A 23,505-nucleotide genomic window follows, 5' to 3' on the forward strand; every position below is an offset into this window, starting at 1 on the left:
ACTGAGATGATCTTAAAGCGTCTGTTCATCATGATATCTCTAATGAAGGACCCAGACTACTTGAAGTGGCTATAGTCTGCTCCTTTTAAGGTACAAGGACTTGTGAGTTACTGCCCCAGAGAGGTTGCACAACCCATTGAAGAACGCTGAGAAGAGTAGGGTGACTAATCTCTTCACTGCTCCCAGCTACAACTCCTTCCTATGTTCAGAGTGTGAAAAGAGATGATTTTATTTTTAAATATTCACATGGAAGGTAAAAACAAAATGAAAGCTTATTTATCTATGATCTATATTAAAAATTAACAGATGTTGTTAGTGAAATAGAGGAGTTAATATTCCTCTCCTTCCTCCCCAGAAGACTGCCCAAGTCTGAGTTCTGTGAATATTTCCTTTAGCCACTTTCTAATTCTTCCTGCTGTCTAAATGACAGAGGTGATATATAGATATATAGATGATAGATATAGATATTTCAAAACGACTTTACCTCAAATGCCAGATGAAGTGTCATTTAGAAACATAACTAAAATTATATCAGCCATGTCAGTACGTGAGTCAGTTCAGTGTTAGTCTTAGCAAATAAGTCAAATAGATTTGTTAAATTAGAAATTCCATTTTGAGTTCTGGCTGACTACAGCATCCTCTCTAAACTGCTTTCCAATAACAGATTTCTGACTGCACTAACAATTACTTTTTTTTTCTCTATTTATCTCTCCTTTCATAATAAAATTTCCATGTCCTGTGCTAATGCTAGTTTTTTAATGAAACTGAATTTTTCATAAAAATCCACTTATACTCTGATCATAGAGATACAAATTTACTTTTCAGGACTATAGAAACATCTAAATAACTCATGTTTTGAAAACAGGTCATTCTTTCAAGGCTTCCAAGCAGGGATTTTTCTTTCAGAGCTTGTTGGACTCACTTCTCACCATTGACACTAGGGGAATGAGAGAATGCTGACTTCCAGGATACTTTGCTTTTGGTCTAAGTAATGTTCACCTGTAAATCCTCTTGGGAAATCAACCAGTGCTACATTGTTTGTTATCTTGCTGTTCACAAAAAGCTTAAGAGTGCATTGGGGCCCAGAGCAATCATGACAAAGCCCCTGCCTGATGTAATGCAGGGAAGTGCTAGGGGCAGTGGGATGACAAATGGATTTAGATTGTCTTTCAAATTCTCTTTAAAACTTTTTAAAAAACACATATATGTACTCTGACAAAATCAAAAGGGTACAAAACTAACAATTCTATTCTGGAACTTTTTTTGTTCTTTAATCTATGCTCTCCCCCTCAACCCCTACCTAATAATAATAATAATTGTCACCATGGTACAGGGTATAAAGATCTGGCCTTGGAATCAGGATCTGGGTTTGAGTCTTTTCTCTATGACACATACTAGTTGTGGGACAGTAGGCAAGTCAAGTCACCTCTCAGCTCTTCCAAGAAATTAATCAATCAATAAGTAATTTTTAAGTGCTTAATATGTGTTAGGCATGGACTGTGTGTACAAGTTGTAAAGCATAAAAGAAGTAAAAAGAATAAAACAACCCCTACTCATTCCATTCACATGCTCACATCTTACTTAGGGAAAACTACTTTGGTGATGATATATAGGGTGTGCTAAAATGGGGAGAAATTTGAGGTAGGGAGATGAGTTAGGAGGTTGATGTAATAATCTAAGTCATAATTATTGTTATTAATAAGAATAAGAATAAGAACCTGATCTAAAGTGGTAGCTAGCTACAAGGTAGGTTAGGACACTCTCCTTCCTTCTTCAATGAATTCATTGACTGCCTTGCAATCTTTTACTTCACCCCAACTCTTGCCTTCATACTATGGGATGTCATCATACATATTACTACTCTCTCAAACTTATTAATTTCCTAGTTCTTTGATCTCATTTTCCATGTCCTACTCCTTTATTATACTTAAGCCACACACAGACCACCACCAATCTTGGCATCACCCACAAGTGTTTCACTTCCATATTCAGAAATGTGGGTAATTAATAATCAATTTGTTAATTAGGCTAGCTAATAATCAATAAATTAATGATCAGAGATTTCTCACAGTAACTAAAGAGGAGAGGCTGAAAGTCCTAATATTCTTTTGGAAAAGGGGATGCCTCTGACAAGTAAAACTCAACCCTGATTGTCGGATATTTTAATGAGAAGTTGGGATTGAATTCTTCAGTTCCTCCTACTGAGAATTTAACTTGATTAGAAGACTCAGACAATTTGGACAGAAGAATCCATCTGCACCTGAACCACTCTGGTTGGATTTTTCCTTCATGAGCTTGGTCACCCTAAACTTCAATGGAGGGGTGAAGGCAAATGGTCTCATTGCTTGAGGGCAAAAATACACAGTTGGGCGGGGTCCTGTGAGGAGCATGTTCCCCAAGGATTAGGGCAATCTCATTTATTATCCATGTCCTTCAGAGACTGGTCCTACATGGGTTGGTCCCTAAATGAGGAAATAAAGAGGAAAAGTCTTAATCCTAATTTAATAATTGCTTATTAATATAATAGAAAAATAACAACTTCTCTCATATCAACTCTGAAATTCTCTGTTCATAATATTTTATCATTCTTTTTCTCTACCTTATGACCCATAATTTTGTTTTTCATTCTTACCAATACTTCAAATTCCTCTACCTCTCAGATTTTTCCCAGCTCATCATCCTGAACTAGTAACTTTCTCTTCCCAACCCTCTATCAACCCCTTGGTGAACCAGTACATTTCTATACGCCAGTCCTTTGCCCCCTTATCCTATCACTTATCATGGCTCTCCAACACCTCATTTTAGATTACTCTCACCATTTGCTGTTTTTACATTTATTCTTGTTCTGTTAAAGAAAACTGCTGAAAATCACATACTGACTTGGTCCACTACAAATGTATGTTACATAATCTCGAATGGGTCCTCTTTGGGAAAAGACGATGCATTTATAATTGATTTACCACCCCATTAACTTAAGTGGCTACTCTAATTTCTTTCATTCTTCTTCAAGTTTCCCATGGCAGTCCCTATCTCTCCCACCAATACTCTCAGCTAAGGACTTTGCATCATACTTCACCTAAAAACTGGGGATATTTTATCTGAGCACCATCTTCTCCCTTTCTTTTCATTTGACATTGTTTAGATTCCTTATCCCATAATCTCCTCCAATCTTCCTGTCTCATTTGAAGAAGTAGCCATTCCCTTTGGCAAGGAAAATCCATCTTCATGTAAACTTGATCCCATTCTATCCTATCTTCTCCAATGGATCATCCCCTCTATTGCCCCCACTTTTTCAACTTTTTCAATAATTCTTAATCTCTTCCTTTACCAAAAAAAAACCCCACCAACCCCACCAAAACACTAATGTTTGCTCATCCTTGAAAAAAAACCCTCTCTCACTTAATCTGACCATTCCTTTTATCTATCACTTTATATCTCTCCCCCTACTTCTGGCTAAACTCCTTGAGAAAGCTGTGTGCAATTGGTGTCTCCTCTTCAACTCTCACTTTTTGAAACAATCTGCAGTCTACCTTCCAAATTCATCATTCAACTGAAACTGCTCTCCCTAAGTTACCATTATTTTTCTTTGTGTGTGTGTGTGTGTGGGGGAGAAATGAGGGTTAAGTGACTTGCTCTGGGCCACACGGGCTAGTAAGTGTGAAGTTTCTGAATCCGGATTTGAACTCAGGTCCTCCTGAATTCAGGGCCAGTACTTTATCCACTGTGCCACCTAGCTGCCCCCTCCAATTATTTCTTAATTACTGAATTTATGGTATTTTCTCAATTCTCATTGTACTTCACCTTTATTAAGCCTCTGCAACTATTGATCACTCTCATCTTCTGGATATTTTCTCCTCTGTATTGTTTTTTTTTTAATTTTTATTTATTTATTTTTGTCACACTACTCTCTCCTGTTGTCCTCTTTGCTGGATACAACTTCCAGGTTATATATACTAAACATAGGGGTCTTCCAAGAGTTTATAATGGACCCTATTCTCCCTCTGTACTATCCAACCTGGTTATCTCACCAGCTCCCAGGTTTACAATTATTATATGCATGCAGATGATTTTCAGACTTAGCTTCTTTCCTGATCTCTATTCTAATATCACCAACTGTCTAATGGACACCGCAATTTGCATTTCCCATAGACATCTTAAATTCATCATGTACAAAAGTCAACTCATTATCTTTCTCCATAAACTCTTCCCTTTTCCTAATTTTTAGTGGAGGGCACTGCCAATTTCCCAGTCATCAAGGCTCACAACCTCAATGTCAACCTCTTCTCTTCACATGAACTGATACTGTCCTCCCACCACATTATAAGTCTTGTCATTTCCATGTCATTATAATATCTTTCATATATATGTATATATATATATGTATGTATACACACACACAGACATAAAAATATATATATATATATACATATATATATATATATCCCCTCCTCTGCATGCACTGAACCCCACCCCTGGTATAGGCCCTCAGTATCTCCCACCTTGCCTATTGCATTAGCTTGCTACTGATCTCCCTGACTCATGTCTCTCTTCATTCTAGTCGACCCTCCACTCAGCTATCAAACTGATTTTCTTAAGGCCCAAGTCTGACCATGTCACCCCTCTATTCAATCAACTCTAATAGTTCTCTATTCCCTTCAAGATCAAATGTAAAATCCTCTGTTTGCCTTTTAAAGCCCTCCATAACCTGACTCATTGGTACCTTTCCAGTATTCTTACACCTTATACCCTAACACAAAATTTGACATCCAATCATACTGACCTGGGCAGCTAGGTGGCATAGTGGATAGAGTACCAGGCCAAAAGTCAGGAAGATGAGTCTTCCTGAGTTGAAATCTGGCATTAGACACTTACTAGCTGTGTGACCCTGGACAATTCACTTAAGCCTAATATGCTTCAGTTTACTCATATGTAAAATGAGTTCGAGAAGGAAATGGCAAACCACTCCAGTATCTTTGCCAAGAAAACCCAAAATGGGGTTACAAAGAATCAGATATGACTGAAAGTGTACAAAACCACCATATACTGGCCTACTAGCTGTTCCTTGCATCTAATACTCTATCTCCTGACTGAGTATTTTTCCTGACTGTACCCATTCCTAAATTCTCTTCTTCCTCATTTTTGTCTCCCAGCTTCTATCATTTCCTTGAATTTCTGATAATGCCCTCCTTCTGAAAGAAGCTATTCTTGGTCCTCTTTAATTTTAGTGTCTTCCCTCTGAGATTACCCCCAAATTATCAAGTATATATCTTGTTTGTACATAGTTATTTGTATATTGTTGTCTCCCCTATTAGACCTTAATCTTCTTGATGCTGGGTAGTGTGTTGTTTTGTTTCGTTTTTGGTTTTGTTTAATTTTTGCCTATCATTATCTCCAGAGCATAGCACAATATGTGGTACATAGCAAGTGCTTAATAAATGCTAGTTGACTGATTAAAATCAGGTATCCAGTCCAAACTAAATGTGAATATTAATTCTCCTTCATGTTTTGCATCCCTGTGTACCATTTCCCACTTTATGGATATCTTTGCTTTTTGTTTTGTTTTGTTTTGTTTTGTCTTAATAGTGAAAACAGACAAGCAGGACAAATAGCTTGTGCTTTTAAAACTCTTCCTGAGAAAGGACATATGGGAAGAGAATAATGCCTGCTACCTCTTCTCCCTGTTTCACTAAGATAAGATGACTAAAAGTTAGGTATTAGGTAGGACAATCCTATATTTCAATTTCCTGGCGTTCTTGACAATGTGACATGATACCTCTCACTGAATACAGACCACTTCTTCCTTTCTTTGCCCATTCCTATATTCTCCCATCATTTTTTCCATTTTTTTAATCTTTATTCTTCCCTGTTTCCTTCTCTTCACTTATACTTGGTCATCAAAAATCATTGACTTGCCAAAGCCACAAGTGATATAAAGGCAGAAAACCCAAATAAAATAATTTATGGGGCATTAAAGTTGTTATAATATTTTAAAATCTATGTGCCTACAAACAAATTGAGATGGGGAGTGTTATGCTGAAAGAAATATGTTTAGTTTTAAAGTAATACCTTCACTTATTAATTTTTACTATATAGTTGCATTTGGATTGACTGTTAGGTAGGCAATGACATTGAAAGTATTTTTCAGAGTATTGTGGTGCTGATTTGGAATTGTGTATAAAGGCTTTTGAAGCCTATTTCTAGGGGAGCCAGAGGGCTATTAGCCTCTACAAACATATCCCTGTGCAATATGAAAAAGGATAACACAGTCCCAAGGGGATTTAGTGTTCCTGTAGATAAGCAGTAGTGAGATCATTAGTTGAGTGAAGCAGGATGAAAAGAAGTCGAGACCAAAGCTATAGTCAATTCAGGGCAGAGGTCTCTGTTGGTCATGGAGAGCAACTTGAAGAGGTGTCAGGAGTGAAGAGTTATTCAGATAGGAAGGTGCAAAAGGTAGAGAGAGCTCTAAGTGCATCAGGTATCAGGCCTCAGAGATGTGGCAGAAAGAGGCAGTTTTCAGTTCGTTACTATTCTTCCTTCTCAAAAGGAGCTGACATTTCAATAACTTGATTGATTTTATTTAAAAGCCTTGCTTATGCTAAAGCTTGCACCTCTCCTTCTCTTTGTGGTACTTGACATAGTTTTATAATTTTGAATTTGGAATTTAAGACTTTGAAAGTTTCTTTTGCCATTATCATGGAATCTTAGAGATGAAAGACATTCTTGTGAGGTCAGCCCAGTTGCCTGCTTTCTTTGGCAATGTTAAAGGTCAATAATTGGTCTTTTGTTAAAAATATATTATTTCTTTTATTCTAAACTTAAGAAATAAAATAAGCATTTCCATATCATAGTCGAATGGGAGGGGGAGATAAATGTATATAAAACTGGAAATCTATTGTGTACAATTTGCTATTCCTTTTAAATATATAATAAAGATGCCATGTAACTTTCTTTTTTTGTTTTCTTTATTTCTTCCCTCCACTTTACCCTGCCCTACAGATGGCAACCATTAGACAGAAATATATGTGTATGTTTTTGTGTGTATATATGTAAAATTTGTGTATATGTAATAGTATGCGTGTAAAATCGTCCTATATATACTTCCATTTATCAGTTCTTTCTTTGGATGCAGATAGTGTCTTCTTTCATATATCCTTTGTAGAATAGGGGTGTTTCTAATAGTGAAAATGACTTAGTCACTCAAAGTTGTTCTTAAAATAATATTGTAGTCACTGTCTACAACATTCTCCTGGTTCTGCTCATTATGTTCTTCATTATTTTACGCAAGTCTATTCATGTCTCTCTAAGGTAATCAAACTCATCATTTTTTTCTAGCACTATAGTATTACATCCTAATTATATATCATAACTTGTTCATCCATTCCCCAATTGAAGCGCATCCCCACAATTTACAGTTCTTTGCTACCACAAAGAGAGTTTCTATAATTATTTTAGAACATATAAGTTCTTTTTCTTTTCTCCCTAATCATCTTGGTAAATTGACTAATTAGTGATATTGCTGGATCAAATGATATAGGCAGTCCTTCATTGATATCTTATAGAGCTATATCCTTAACTCCTCTCATACTTGTTAATCTTGTGGGTATAATGATTCTCAGTATTAACATAATAATAAATGGGTGGAAGAATACCACAGGATGGCCTCTACTCCTCACTTTCCTTGATAATCACATAGTTAACAAAACACCTTCTTATCTCAGTAGGTATAGAGGTAAAAGAACCCACCTCTCTCTCTCTCTCTCTCTCTCTCTCTCTCTCTCTCTCTCTCTCCCCCCCCCTCTCTCTCCCCCCCCCCCCTCTCTCTCTCTCTCAATTAGCATCTATCAAGATAGCTCTTTGATTGGGGAGAAGGGAACTACCCCAAGAAAATAAAAATGGTTTTTAAAAAGGGAAATAGCCTTCAATATGCATTGAGATTCCATCAGTTCTTTCTCTGGAGGTGGATGACATTTTCTTATTTGTTTGTTTTTTGTTTTTTGTTTTTTCCCTGAGTCCTTTGGAATTGTCTTAGATCACTGTATTGCTAAGAATAGCTAACTAATTCAAGGTTGAGCATCATACAATATTGCTGTTACTATGTACAATGTTCTCCTGGTTCTGCTCACTTCATTCTGCATAAGTTCATATAAGTATTTCCAGGTTGTTCTTGTTTTTTTGTTTTTTTCTGAAATCATCCAGGTTGCCATTTCTTATAGCACAACAGTTTCCATCACAATCATACACTACAACTTGTATAACCATTCTCAAATTAATGGACATCCTCTCAATTTCCAATTCTTTGCCACCATTAAAAAGCTGCTATATATATATTTGTACAAATAAGTCCTTTGCCCTCCCTTTTTTATCTCTTTGGGATGCAGACCTAATAGTGATACTGCTGGATCAAAGGATATGCACAGGTTTATAGCCCTTTGGGTATACTTTCTTGTAATGATTGGAATGATGCCACCTGCTGGAGACTTACTGTAGAAGAGTTCCACCCATGAAGCGAAGGTTTTTGAGGGCAAGACCAGGAGTCTTTTCTTTGGTATCAGGAAGTGACGCGGGCTAGTGGGAGGAGGAAGGAAGAGACTGGCGCTTGGTCTCACACTTTTTTTCCTAGGGATAATGGTGGAGAAGGCAGCTAGAAATGCGCTCTCCCTTTAATAGATAGGAATCTAGGCCTTTCTTTCTCTCTTTATCAAATTCTTATTCTCCTTAATAAATGCTTAAGTCTAACTCTTGCTAAAGCTTATAATTTATTGGCGACCACTCATTAGATATTTTAGACAGACTAGCTAGAATTTTAGCCCTTAACATTCTGATTATTCCCCAGATGGTTGTATCAGTTCATGACTCTACCAAAAATTAATTAGTGTCCCAATTTTCCTACATCTCTTCTAACTTTTATAATTTTCTTTTCTCTCATATTAGCCAGTCTGATAGGTATAAGTGAATACTTCACAGATTTGGAGCATTTTTAATATTACTATAAATAGCTTTGATTTCCTCTTTTGAAAACTGTTCATATCCTTTGACAATTAATTAATTGGGGAATAACTTTTAATCATATAAATTTGACTCAGTTCTCTACATATTTGAGAAATGAGGTCTTTATCAAAGACATTTGGTGTAAATAATGTTCCCCAGCTTTCTGCTTTCCTTCTAATCTTGGCTGCATTGCTTTTGTTTATGCAAAACCTTTTTGATTTAATGTAATCAATTATCCATTTTGTACCTTGTTTGGTAATAAATTCTTCTCTTCTCCAGAGACCTGACAAAGAAATCACAATTTTAAAATGAAAATAATGCTTAAAATTAAAAAAAAATAAATTGTATACACACACACACATATATACACATACATACATATACATATATACTTTTAAAATAATCTATGTCAGATTTTTATCATGTGAGAATTGGAATGACACCCCCTTCTGGGATGGATATTGTGAGCTCTGGCCTGAAAAGAAACCATGTGACTTTGGCATCCAGAAGTGATGTCTGCTGCTTGTGGGTCCTGTCAATCAGTGTTACCAGCCTATTAGTTTGGAGCTGTTTGTGTGGACGGCCCTGTTTCTGGTTTCACAGGAGGCTTCTGGGAGAAGCCGCTTAGGAGTGAGGTCCTTTTGTTTCTGGACTTTGGCATGGTGGGGGGACTTCACATGGGCTGCTAGGAGAGGAAAGTTTTTTTCTCTCTGGCTATACCAAATAAATATAAACTAGGATTTCCCATGCTATAAAGAATCTGCTCTCAATCTCTCTCTCTCTCTCTCTCTTCATTAACTTCTAATATGCTTTAAATGCTTAAAAGGCTAAACTCTTGTTAAAGCTTCTAATTTAAGGCAACCACTCATTAGATTTTAAACATCACAGCTAGAATTTTAGACCCTTACAATCATTAAGTGACATCAAGAACTGTTCTAGTAAGGAATGGGGACATTCTTACTCCAGCTTTTGGTTGGGGCCTGGTACCACAATCTGATTCGTCGACCAGTGAAATCTGATCAATTGTTAAAGGGGCAGTCTGATTGACCTACTGCTACAATCTGATTGGTCCTTACAGTTGTCACAGATGGGAGGTTCGTAATGTGATTGGTTGTTTTTGTAATGCTGTATGTAAATAGGAACTGTAATGTGATTGGTCCAGAGGGATCCATGAGGGGTATAAATAGAGGTGAGGGACCTAAATTCAGTACACTCTCTGGCACATTCAGAAGAGTGCCCATCTCTGTGAAGATGAATAAGGAGCCTTCACCCACTGACTGCTGCCTGCTTGGATTCTTTGAACAGGACCTGATAGCAACACTAGAGCTGCCAACACTAGGGCTGCTAACACTACAGCTGGAAAACAATATTTGAGCTGTTAGCTGTGTTTCTAACACCAAGGACTTTATAGATATAAATTCCTAAGTATGATTAGCTTGAAATGAGACTTCATCCTCTGAAAAGACCTTCTGTAATACTTTATTATTAAGCAGTTATCTGAGTTTCCTGAAGGCCATGCTGCTGGAGTACAGGTTCTGAAAGGATTTTATATTTGATCCTGGAGATGCTAGAGTTTACTGAGAAGAGGCATGACATGATCATACCCGAACATTAGGAAAATAATTTTGATACTTGAATGATAAAGTGGAGTTGTGACAGACTTGCGGCGAGCCAACCAAATAGAAAGCTATAGTCCAGGTATGAAAATGATGAAGGCCTATATTAAAGGTGGTAGCAATGTCAGAAGAAAGAAGGGGGCATATGTAAAATGTGTTATGAAGGTAAAAACAACAGGCCTTGGCAACAAATTAGGTGAGAGTGAGGAATAGAGAATGACACCTACGTTACTGCTGCCATATTTAGACACTGCTGCTGTCGTGGGAGAATGATACTAGGTTGTTAATGAGTTAAAAATCTTCAGATTCTCTAAAGCTTCCATGATGTCTTCCTTCTGGTCAAGTTAGGTTTTGGGGGTGGAAGCAAAGGAGACCAAGAATTGCTTGTCTCCTCTCGTACCAAGAATTTTTTCTTGGATATTTTCTTGGAATGACTCCTACAGAAAACCACATGGATACTTTACTTTTGTGCTCTGAACTGGCCTTATCTTTTATAGAGAAACCAAAAGGCATGACCAGATTTCCTCCACATATTGCAGCTGAATTACTAAGGAGGTAACCAGGCCATGTTCACATCTAATGAACACCCAATAAATGTTTTCACTTGATAAATGTATCAGGGTTAAAGGAACACAATAATTTCAACCATACCATGACAAAACTATAACATTACACTCATAAACCATGATCAGACTGTCCCATTAATGAATATAGTATCCATGAGGGAGAGTTGGCAGACATATAAATAAACCTGATATAATCCAACTTCCAAAGCCCACTTTATAGGACTCTCTTCTTATTAGTAAAGATCAATGCTTGGCACATGCATAAAGGATAGGGGTAGAGTTGTTGAGAGCCTCTCTCCTCACTCAATGAGCTCTGAGACTTGGGTTACATTAAAAATAAGGCACATGAGTGGAGAATTATGTACCTAGGTCAACTCACAATTCCAAAGTAAAGACCTAGGCAACAAGATGTGCAAACATGTCCAAGTCTCCCCCATCCAATAAATTAAATATATATATATATATATATATATATATATATATATATATATATATATATATATATATATATATATATATATTCTTACTTGATCTATCCATCACCTGCTATCTATCATCCAAAATTTCTTACTTGCTTTGTGGTTAAAATCCTTGAGCCCCACTTTGTTTCTACTCGGTTTCTTCTTAGCTCTCTATAGTTTGTGCATGGATCTCAGGATTCGGTAAAATTAGGTTTCTCCAAAGTTACTAATATTCTTTTTTTTTTTTTGCAACAAACATTTATTTTATTTTTTCAGTTACATGTAAGGGTAGTTTTCAACATTCATTTTCATAATATTTAGAGTTCCAAATTTTTCTCCCTTCCTCCCTTTCTTCCCCCTCCACAAGACATCAACCAGGTTATATATGTACAATCCACAAGTGCTCTTTTTCAGTTCTTTCTATGGAGGTGGATAGTATGCTTCATCATCAGTCCCTTGGGAATGTCTTGGATCATTGTATTGTTGAGAGTAGTGGAGTCATTCACAATTACTCAATGAACAATACTGCTGTCACTATGGACAATGTTCTCTCAGTTCTTCTCACTTCACTATACATCAGTTCATGAGTCTTTCCAGGATTTTCTTGGATCATCCTGTTTGTCATTTCCTATAGCACAATACCATTCCACTACAATCATATACCACAGCTTCTTCTATCATTTCTCAATTGATGAACATTTCCTTGATTCTTAATTCTTAGCCACCATAGAGTTGCTATAAATATTTTTGTAAACATTTCCCCGTTTTCTCTTTTTTATGGTTACTATTAACTGTTCCCTTCTATCCTATTCCCTTCACCATGATATTTATTGAATTATCCATCTTCTTTCATCCTATCCCTCTTCAAAAAGAATTTGCTTCTGTCTATCCCTTCCCCCAATCTGCCCTTTCTTCTTTTGCCCCTCTCTCTTTATCCTCTTCCCCTCCTATTTTCCTGCAGGGTTAGCGAGGTTACTCCACCCAAGTGAATGTGTATATTATTCCCTCCTTGAGCCAATTCTGATGAGATTGAGGTCTTTGAGCCAATTCTGATGAGTGTTAGGCTCATTTACTGCCCACATTAAATAGATTACTCCACCCAGTTGGGTGTGTGTATTAATCCCTCCTTGAGGAAACTCTCATAAATTTAAGGTCTTTGAACCTTTTCTGATGAGTGTAAAATTCATTTACTGCCCTCCTCCTCCCTCATCCCTTCCCCCACTCCATAAGCCCTTTCCTTGTTTCTTACATATAGGATTTCAACTCATTCCACCTCTACCCTTCCTTCTCCCTCAGTGCATTCCCCTCACCCCTCAATTTAACCCTAAAGATATCATCATGGGGCAGCTATGTGACACAGTGGACAAAGCATCCACCCTGGACCCAGGGGGATGCCAGCCAAAACATGGCCTCTGACATAAGACAGTCACCCACTCCATGACCCTAGATATGTCTCCCAACTCTATTTTTGTATGGTTCTCTAGCATCTTGTATTTGAAAGTCAAATTTGCAATTCAGTTTAGGTCTTTTTCATCAAGAATAGCTGAAAGTCCTCTTTTTCATTAAAGTCCCACTTTTGCCTCTGAAAGATTATGCTCAGTTTTGCTGGGTTGGTGTTTCTTGGTTGTAATCCCAATTCCTTTGCCCCTTGATACTTTAATGTAGAAGCTGCTAGGTCTTGTGTTATCCTGACTGGGCCTCCACAGTACTTGAATTATTTCTTTTTGGCAGCTTGCAATATTTTCTCCTTGACATGAGAGCTCTGGAATTTGGCTATAATATTTAGCTTTCCTTTTGGGATCTCTTTCAGGAGGTGATTGGTGGATTATTTCAATTTCTATTTTACCTTCTCTTTCTAGAATATTAGGGCAATTTTCCCTAACATTTTCTTGGAAGATGATGTCTAAGCTCATTCCTTGATCATGGTTTTCAGGTAAACTAGTAATTTAAAATTATCTCTCATGGACCTATTTTCCAGGTCAGCAGTATTTCTTAGAAAATATTTCACATTGGCCTCTATTTTTTTATTCATTTGTATTTGCTTTATTGTGTCTTGGTTGCTCATAAAGTCACCAGCTTCCATTTGTTCAATCCTAATTCTTAGGCAATTATTTTCATCAGAGAGCTTTTGTACCTCCTTTTCCATTTTGCCAATTTGACTTTTCAAGCTGTTGACTTTTTTCTCATGCCCTTCCTGCATAACCCTCATTTCTCTTTTATTTTTTCCTCTACCTTTCTAACTTTATCTTCAAAGTTCTTTTTGAATGTTTCTATGGCCTAAAACCAATTCATATTTTTCTTGGAAGCTTTAGACATAGGGTTCCTGACGTTGACATCTTCCTGTGAGTGTTCACCTCTATCTTCCTTGTCACTGAAGAAACTTTCTGTGGTATTAACCTTTCTCGGTCTGCTCATTTTGCCTTTCTTTTACTTGCCTTTTAGATCCTTAAAGTGGGTCACTGTTTCCAGGCTGCAGGATCCCAAGCTTCAGAAGTCCCAGGTGATATGATTTAAGGAAGATCAGGTTCTTCACTTTCCTAACCTCTTCCCTGGTCCCTAGATGACCCCAGACCAACTTGCTAATCAACAAGCTTTGTGTTTTGCGGTTGTCAGCTCAGAGGAGCCTGTTCCCCTCCCCAACCTGGGCCACTGCTACTCAAGCCTACCTATTGGTTCCCAGCAGTGGTGAAAAACCTAAGTTCTGCCTCAATACCAGGATAGTCCCAGGTAGTCTCCACCCTGCCAAGGGCTCAGCCCTCTCACCAGACTGTGAATTTAGTTCCATATGACACTGGTGCTTCAGCTGATTCAAAGGCTCTGGTGGTCTCCTTCCTTGGTGAGGCCTTCCTGGGACTGGATCTGTGTCAGGGTGACTGTGGGGTTGGTCTCCACTCCTGTGTCAGTATAGCAGCTCCCTCCTTCTGACCTTCCAAGCTGTTCTTGGTAAGAAGATGATTTCAGGACATTCTGTTGTGGGTTTTGCTGCTCCAGGCATTGTCCCATGGCATTATTTGGATGTTTTTTGGAGTGATTGTGTCATGAGTTTGAGAGCTCACTGTCTTTCCTCTGCCATCTTGGCTCCATCACTAATAATCTTTTAATTGACAACTCTAATTGCTATTTCTTAATCTTCTTCCTTGACCTCTCTGAATACTTTGAAACTGCTGATCATTCTCTTCTCCTTGATGCTCTCTTCTCTCTAATTTTTGTTTTGTGTGTGTGTGTGTGTGTGTGTGTGTGTGTGTGTGTGTGTGTGTGTGAGAGAGAGAGAGAGAGAGAGTATGTTAATATTCTCTCCTGGTTTTCCTCTTACCTATCTGACCACTGTCTCAGTCTCTTTTGATGGATCTTCATCTTGGCATCCAGAACATGCTTGATAACTGTGATTGTCCCACAGGGTTCTGTCCTATGACTCTTCTCCCTCTAAACTATTTCACTTGGTGATCTCTTCAGCTCCCATAAATCAAATTATTATCTCTCTGCTGATGATTTCAAATATACTCATGCAGCCTTAACCTCTCTACTGATATGCTGTGTCATATTGCTAATTTCTAATTAGAAATCTTGAAGTGGATATCCAACATGACAAAAATTTCTCATTTTCTCCCCAAAACTCTCCTTTCTGTTGAGGGCATCACCATTGTCCCAAGCCTCCAGACTCACAACATAGGTATCATCCTCAATTCCTCACTCTTTCTCACCTAATCTGTTGCCAAGGCATGTTGATTGTATCTTCACAACATCTTTCACATATGCCCCCTCTTCTCCTCTGACACTGCTACCACCTTGGTGTAGGCCTTCATCACTTTCATGCCTGGACTATTGCCATAGACTGCTTGTTGGTTGGCCTGCTACAAGTCTATCCCAACTCTACTGTATCTTCCATTCAGCTGTCAAAATTCTTTTCTTAAATTTCAGGTATGACATCCCTCTTCTCATTAAACTCTACTGGTTCCCTATCACCTCCAGGATCAAATATAAAATCTTCTGCTTAAGTAAGATCCTTTCTTTCCAAATTTCAGGCATTTTCAATGATTATCTCCCATGAGAATGAACTTCTTCCCATCTCTAGTCCCTTGACTTCTTTGACTTTCTTCAGGTCCCAGCTAAAATACCACCTTCTGCACAAAGTCTAACCCAATCCTGCTAATTTCTAGTGCCTTCCCTCTCCTGATGTTTAATTTATTCTGTATATAGCTTGTTTGTATATATTTGCTTATATGTTGTCCCTACTACTAATTAGACTGTGAGATTCTTAAGAAAAAGGACTTTTACCTTACTTTGTATCCTCAGCACTGGCACTTAGTAGGTGCTTAATAACTGTTTATTGATTGACTCTTGAAGCAACACATCATCTGTTAGAGAATTAATCCATAAACACCTATTAAGTACCTATTATGTGCAATGCTATCTATCTGATAATGTTCCTTTCCTGGTCCTCACAATTCTTCTGTAGGGCAAAGCTGCTTATTTGATACTAATGGGCCACTTAAGCAATTTAAAGCTCATGTAATCAAGTCGGCCTTGCCAGGGTGCTGAGAAAATGTTATGTACATTTTGGTAAAAATATATCAACAAAGCAACCAGCAAAAATACAGCACAAACATAACTATTTCCCTTTCCCCCCTTAAGTTATAGATGAAGGCAAAAGGCAAGAGAAACACCCTGATATTTCCCCTTAAATGGACTGTAGATTTTACTAGAAGACAATAAGCTCAGACAGCTTTTCAAATAGCAGAGGGTTTGGCTTTCTTCCATTGAGATTCCAGCAGATACAATTCTTAGAGAGCTAGGTAGTGAAGTGGATAGAGTTCTGGGCCTGGAGTCAAGAGGAACTGTGTTCAAATAGAACCTTAAACACTTACTAGATGTGTGACTCTGGACAAGTCACTTAATCCTTTTTGCCTCAGTTTCTGCCTCTGTAAAGTGAGCTGGAGAAGGAAATGCCAAACTACTTCAATATCTTTGTCAAAAAAAGCCCTAATGGGATTATAAAGAGTTACATATGACTCAATAATAGTCTCCTTAAATCAAAGAGCTTATCTAAAATGAGCTAAAGCTTGGTCATTAGCTTTGCTGAGCTCCTATAAGCCTCTATATACTACCTTCTTTTAGTAGCTTTTCTGTTGCCTTTTGGTTTTTCTGTTCCCTGATTCTTCTAGCTGTTCATGTATTTAACTTCTTATTTACTATGTTTTATCTTCAGTTTGTCATCTTTCTCTCATAACTTCTGATTCATCAAATAGGACTTCCTTTAATTTAGTGAATTATCTTTAGCTTATGATATATATCACCCATTAGGTAAAGACCCCAATAGGTTTTGTATAACTTTCCTATAGTCCCCAAACAGTTGATTTATATTCTCTTAGTTAAAATGTTTAAACTTCTGACAACAGTCATATGCCAATGAGTTGATTCACTACAATGCACCATAATTATTTTTAACTCCATCAGTGTTCTACTCAAAATAGATCTCTATACATTTCAGTTCCTCCAAATAGTCTCTTTTTGAGTATTTTTATTTGAGACTGTGTTTCTTCTAATGCTGATTTTTTTATCCATATACAAATATTCTTTTTTTTCCCTTTCAAAAACTAAAAGGAGGAGAAAAAACCCCAAATTTTCTCACTTTTGTAATACAGCTTATATAACAGTTGATTAAAAGCACTTAAGTTTCCATAAAAGCTTAATTGCTATGAAAGTATGATTTCAACCTGAAAGTACACTAAAAAGTTTAGCTAGAAAAAATTGTCTAAAATAGGTAGACTGCATGAGTTCAATTAGATGTTTAACTAGGTTTGTTTATTTATATATATATATATATATATATATATATATATATATATATATATATATATATATATATATATATATATATATATATATATAGCAGGAGAATATTGTTATGGAGAACTTTGATGGAGAAACCCAAATGGCACCCAGGAATAAGGAAGAGCACGAGGGCCCAAAGCAGAGTAGTCTCTGATACCCGGGCCTGAACAGGTGTCCTAGTTGCAGTTATATATCCCTTAGGTGTGAATACAGGTGGGGTCTCACAAGTACATTGTGGGGAGCTGCTGCTTGAATACAGGAAGGCATATTTAAGTAAACAGAGTCATGCATGTCATGGAAACAGTGGATAAACAGGAAGCAGGTACTGAGCCACAGGCATCAGGGGAAAGCAGAACCACAGGCTTGGGGGAAAACCAATGTGTCCTAATTTAGTTTTCAGGGCCTTAGCTTGGGCCTCAGTTTTATCCCCCATACTTTCTCATATTAATATGTAACAAGCCATAACTTGCATCAGTAGAGTATCTATAGTAGTTAGGTCAAACATCCATAGAAAATATAAAAAATATAATTTTAAAAATCATTTTCTCTGTAATTTTAGTAACTATACTTAATACTTTCCACATATGAAAAGTATTAATCTAAGTCAATCACTCAAACATGTAATAAGTGACTATGGCATACAAAAATGAGTTTAGTTTTCAATTATAAGGCATATACAAGAAAATGTTTTGTAAAACTGAAAGTATTATGGATATTTTAGTCATTGTTCATGTTTTATATCAGAATTTCACTTCACTTTCCATATTTTTACTCATACTTTCTAAAACTCCCATAATTACTATAAAAATTTCCCTCTGCCACAAAAGATGAATTATGATGTTATTAATTTGTTTTTTCACAAAATAAAAGTTTCCATTTTCATTGTTGCATTTGAAATATATCATGAAGTATTTGCACTTTGTTGAAATTATCAGTCATTGAATCAATTTTTTTTAGTTATAAGAAATTAAAAAAAATAGGTTTTCCTATTGAGAATGGAATGGACAGAAAAATGTATATTTTAATTTACAAAGCAATGAAATTTTTTTTTCATTTATTCAATTTTTAGATACCTGATTTCACTGGACAGTCAATCTGAGTCAGAATGACCTGGGTTCAAAACTTGACTCTGACACACACTGTCTATGTCACCCTGAGCAAGTCTTTAAACTCTCAGTGCCTTGGCAACAATACTATAAAATTTTCAATTCCAGAACACTTGCAGATCTGCATTAATACAAGAAGTTTCTTTAAATGAAATTTTCCACACCATGGAAATCAAAGGTCTGGACAAAAAAAAAAGTCATTTTACTGCCTTCTTTATGTTTTTCAACCCTCAATGACCCTTCCTTCACCCCCCCCCTCCAAATTCTGAGAGTACAAACTACTTGTGTAATTTAAGATTCTAAATGTGGATTCTAATCTGTTCCCCCAGTTTTGGGGGAAACTGACTAAAATCACTGATAAAACGAGTTTAGGTTTTTAAGAGTTTATTGGAAAATAGAAAGAAAAAGATTGAGAACAGAATTCCAACAGCCAGGCATTCCTATCTTTCCTCAAATTTCCTGTGAAGTCCTCTGCCGCCACCACCACCAAGTCAGGAACCCAAAAGCCCCCGAGCTCTCCGCGCAGGCTCCCTTCCCTCCTTTAAGAAGTCATCATGAGGAAGCTGGATTCTGGTATGGTGGAGCTTTCGCACAGCAAGTCTCCAGTAGGTGGCATCATTCCAATCATCACATACTTTATCACTCAATATTCAAGCTATGCTCCCTTCCACTATCATTCATCATATGTAATGCCTCTCAAACCACTTACTTATAAGCTCCTCAAAGGTAAAGTGTCTTAAACTACATTATCTATCAGGAAGCATGCAAATAAAGTAAATAATGTTTTGTTGTTGATCATAATTATGTTATTGTTTTTTAAAGCAATTTAATTATATTGGAAATAGGAACGAGAGCAGTTTTGATGAGCTGGTGTATATGTGATACAAAAAAAGTTTACAAATGACAAATTCTGAGTTATTAATGCTTTAATTTACTTTTTAACTAATTTAGTAATTTAGCAGTTTATCCCCATCAACTAAATTGTTTAAATGTAAAAATAAGAAATAAAAATCAAATGAATAGAGTAAAACACATACATTACTTTTTTCAGGATCCCTAATTCTTAGCAGGTTCTAAAATTAGGATCCCTGAAACAATCACTATTACTACTAGAAACATTAAAGGAAGGCATTCATACTTCTCAGGTTACAAGACTTTATATTTCAGAAGGAAAAAAAAATTACATAATCAAGTTTCCTCTAAGTTGGAAAGAAACTCAAGAGTCATCTGGTTCAAACCAACCATAAACAGGAATGCCCGGAAAAATCACTACCTAGCAACATCCCATTTCTTTTTTTTTTTTTTTTTGGCGGGGCAATGGGGGTTAAGTGACTTGCCCAGGGTCACACAGCTAGTAAGTGTCAAGTGTCTGAGACCAGATTTGAACTCAGGTACTCCTGAATCCAGGGCCAGTGTTTTATCCACTGCGCCACCTAGCGGCCCCCATCCTATTTCATTTTTAAAAGTACTAATTATTATGAAGTATGTTCTTGATATGAGCAAAATCTACCTGTCTGAAATATTTGCCTATTGCTAATAATTCTTCTACCCAGAGCCAAGGAAAACAAGACTTCCACATAACTTTTCAAATATTTGAATATAGATATAAGGTTTCCTTGTAGCCTTTCTTTCTCCAGAGAAAATATCTAAAATTGAAGGGAAACTATTGCTGCATAGTATATTATTTAGTCTTATCATTTAGGTTGCTTTCCTCTGGACATGTAGTTTGTCAATGTCCTCATTTTAAAAAGGTGCCTGCACCTAAACATAAAACTCCACAAATGACCTGATCAACAGAGAACAATAGGGCTAAAAACTCCCTTGTATTTTAGGCACTATGCCTGTATTCGTGCATCTGAAGATAACATTAGTTTAATTTTGGCCTCCATGTCATTATTAACTCATATGAATCATATTTATAATCCAATAAAATTCATAGTTTTTTTTTTTTCACATAACCTGTTGTTCAATCATGCTTTCTCTATTTAGCAATTGTGGGATTGATTCCTTCAACCCAAGTATAGTGCTTTAAGTTTATCCATAGTTAAACGTAATCTTATTAAATTTAGGCTTTTTTATAGACTATCAAAATCTAGATTCTGTCATTTTGTATTAGCAATACCTCCCAAATGTGTCATTTGCAAATTCAACAAGCATTCCAATGATATTCCTATCCAAGTCATTGTTTAAATTGTATAATAGCACAGGAAAATGGACAGCTCTACTAGAACCTTTCTCCAGGATAAGATAGATTGATGGCTTTGAGGGGCTCTTCATTACTACCTTTTGGAATTCTTCTTAATGTGCAATCATGTCAAACTCATTCAGGTGGCCCATAAGAATATGATGAGAAATTTCATAAAAAGCCTTGCTACAATCCAGGAATATTTTGTCTGCGGTACTTCCCAGAGCTACCAGTCCAGGAATTCTATGAAAAGGGGAATTGAAGTTATTGTTATGACTTGTTCTTTATAAAGCCTTTATAAATGTGCAGTACTCCTAAGTCATTCCTTTAATAATACATTCTAGTATTTTACTATTAATCAAATTCAAGATCACTGGCCCATAGTTTTAAGACTTTCCCTGTTTATAATCCCTCTCCTCTTCCCCAAAAGGGGGCAAAAATTTACTCTCTCTAATCCTCTGATACCTTCCCCATTCTCTCTATATGTTTAAATGATAACCACAGACCAGTTCTCTCAGTACTATTATATGTTATTCAACTTGGCCTCATGGTTTCTGGCTATTCCAGCTCTAAATCCTAGGAACTTGAAATGTCCCCTCATTAATTCAGCTTTTGCTAATTCAGAATTTGTAATATAGAAAGGAAAAGGTTGAAATTTAGTTTGGAACTACCTCTAAAAAAGGATTTGCTAGGAAAAATCATAATGCAAATTAGATTCTAAGAGAAACGCTTACTCTACATGGGACAACAGACTATTTTATGGCATTTATAATCACATTTGAAAAATAGAGCAGTTACAAGGCATTCTTATCAAATTACTGAAGTATCTATGTAAGTCCTTTAAATATCTCCACTGGCCCATGCTATTTTAATCTCCTATAAATTACTTTGTGTAAATATAAGTAATTGAAATCAATTTCTTTTTTTAATATTTTGTAATTCAATTCTTTTTTCTACAAATATTGATTAGTTTTCCATCATTGAAAATGAGTGAGATTTGAATATTTTTTTTCAAAGAAGTATTTGGTAACACCTAATAAGTTATTTGAAAGTGGCTGCAGAATAGCCCCTCCATCTGGCTCTTATGTCATAGAGAGTCTTCCTGGCCCCTCCCCGCCAAACTTAACCCCCACTCTATTTCACACAGTATATTATGGTACTCTAAATGCTAGAAAAATATATATTTCTCTAGAGGTTAAAATTAACATGGTACATCACTATCCAATGGAGTGTATAACAGAGTTGTGCCCATTTCAAAAAAAAGGGGGGGCTATGGGCAAATCCGGGTCCATTCCTTGCAGGGTTCCAACCTACAATGGCTAATTGTAGGGTACTTTGCCCTCTGTGTTGTAAGACTTTGCATTTTCTCCTTTACTAACTCTTCTGGATTTTGGACCAGGAAAGATAAATCTGATCCTTTGTATTCCTGATAGAGCAGACATTTTTTACAGATCTCTGTTTATCTTCTATGGGTATCTATATACATGTATAAGAAAAGCTAATTCCAGTAATAAAACATGACCCCAGCTCAGTCTATAGAATTGTGTATCGGAGGATATTCTGAGTCAAATGTCACATATTAATCATACTCTGTGCTGAGTAATAGTCAAAAAAAAGTAAATATAAAAAACAGTGATGGATAAAAATGAAAAACTTGGTCATTCAGCCAAATTCAACATATATTTATGTAATGTATACAAGATGCAAAGTATTGTGCTAGATACCAGGGAAGTTTATGCATAGAGCTTATAGACTAGTAAGAGGCTAAAACACATACATAAGTAATTTTAATATCATCAAAGGCCAGTAGAGTGTAACGATTGGAATAACGCCACCTGCTGGATACTTACTGTAAAAGAGTTCTGCCCATGAAGCGAAGGTCTCTGAGGGCAAGACCAGGCATCAGGAAGTGACGCAGACTAGTGGGAGGAGGAAGGAAGAGACTGGCGCTCAGTCTCTTTCTTTTTCCTGAGGACGCTGGCGGAGAAGGGAGCTAGAAATGTGCTCTCCCTTTAATAGATAGGAATCTAGGCCTTTCTCTCTCTCTTTACCAAATTCTTATTCTCCTTAATAAATGCTTAAAAACCTAACTCTTGCTAAAGCTTATAATTTATTGGCGACCACTCATTAGATATTTTAGACAGACTAGCTAGAATTTTAGCCCTTAACAGATGGCTGACCACGAAGAGGAAAGCTAAACCTCAGTCTTCTGATTTTCTGGTTGGGTAAGAAATTTCCCCTCCCTCTCCCTTTAACTGCTAAGTACTGGTGTACTGGCTGTGTTTTCCCTTTAAATTTTTTCGAATGGACCTTTTAAACTCCCTAATTACCCTATTTTTGATTTTAGTCTGTTTAACCAGACAAATGGGAGATAAGATCATGTTAATGCTTTGTTTTTGTGGATTTTCTATTTTTCTTTTTCTTTTTGTTAAAAGAGCCAGCAACTTACTCACACAAGGAAATATCTCTCCCTCTCCCAACCATGCTTTTTCAGAGAAACCTGAAAAGATTCCCGCAGCTTTTCCCAGTTCTAACAGTAATTGTTGCTTTAATTTTGCATGCCTGGAGGCAATGACCCACTCTCTAGAAGCTTTTAATCCCCTAGCACCTGGAGGCAAAGTGGGGGAAGAGGAATCCAGGCCTGAGTTCAAAATCAAGTCTGATTCAAATTGCTCTGGTCCCTCCCCTCCTCTCCAGACCCCACCCTCTATTACTCCTATGGCCAAGCCCATTGCTTCCCCTGCCTGGAAA

At 36.7% G+C, this 23,505-nt stretch overlaps 1 pseudogene; it reads left to right on the plus strand.

Annotated features, from left to right (window-relative positions):
- Positions 1-6,330: 6,330 nt before the first annotated feature.
- Positions 6,331-23,505, plus strand: part of LOC122747020 — a 31,990-nt pseudogene continuing 14,815 nt past the window's right edge.

This window comes from Dromiciops gliroides, chromosome 1 (genome assembly GCF_019393635.1).
Source record: "Dromiciops gliroides isolate mDroGli1 chromosome 1, mDroGli1.pri, whole genome shotgun sequence".
Taxonomy (NCBI): domain Eukaryota; kingdom Metazoa; phylum Chordata; class Mammalia; order Microbiotheria; family Microbiotheriidae; genus Dromiciops; species Dromiciops gliroides.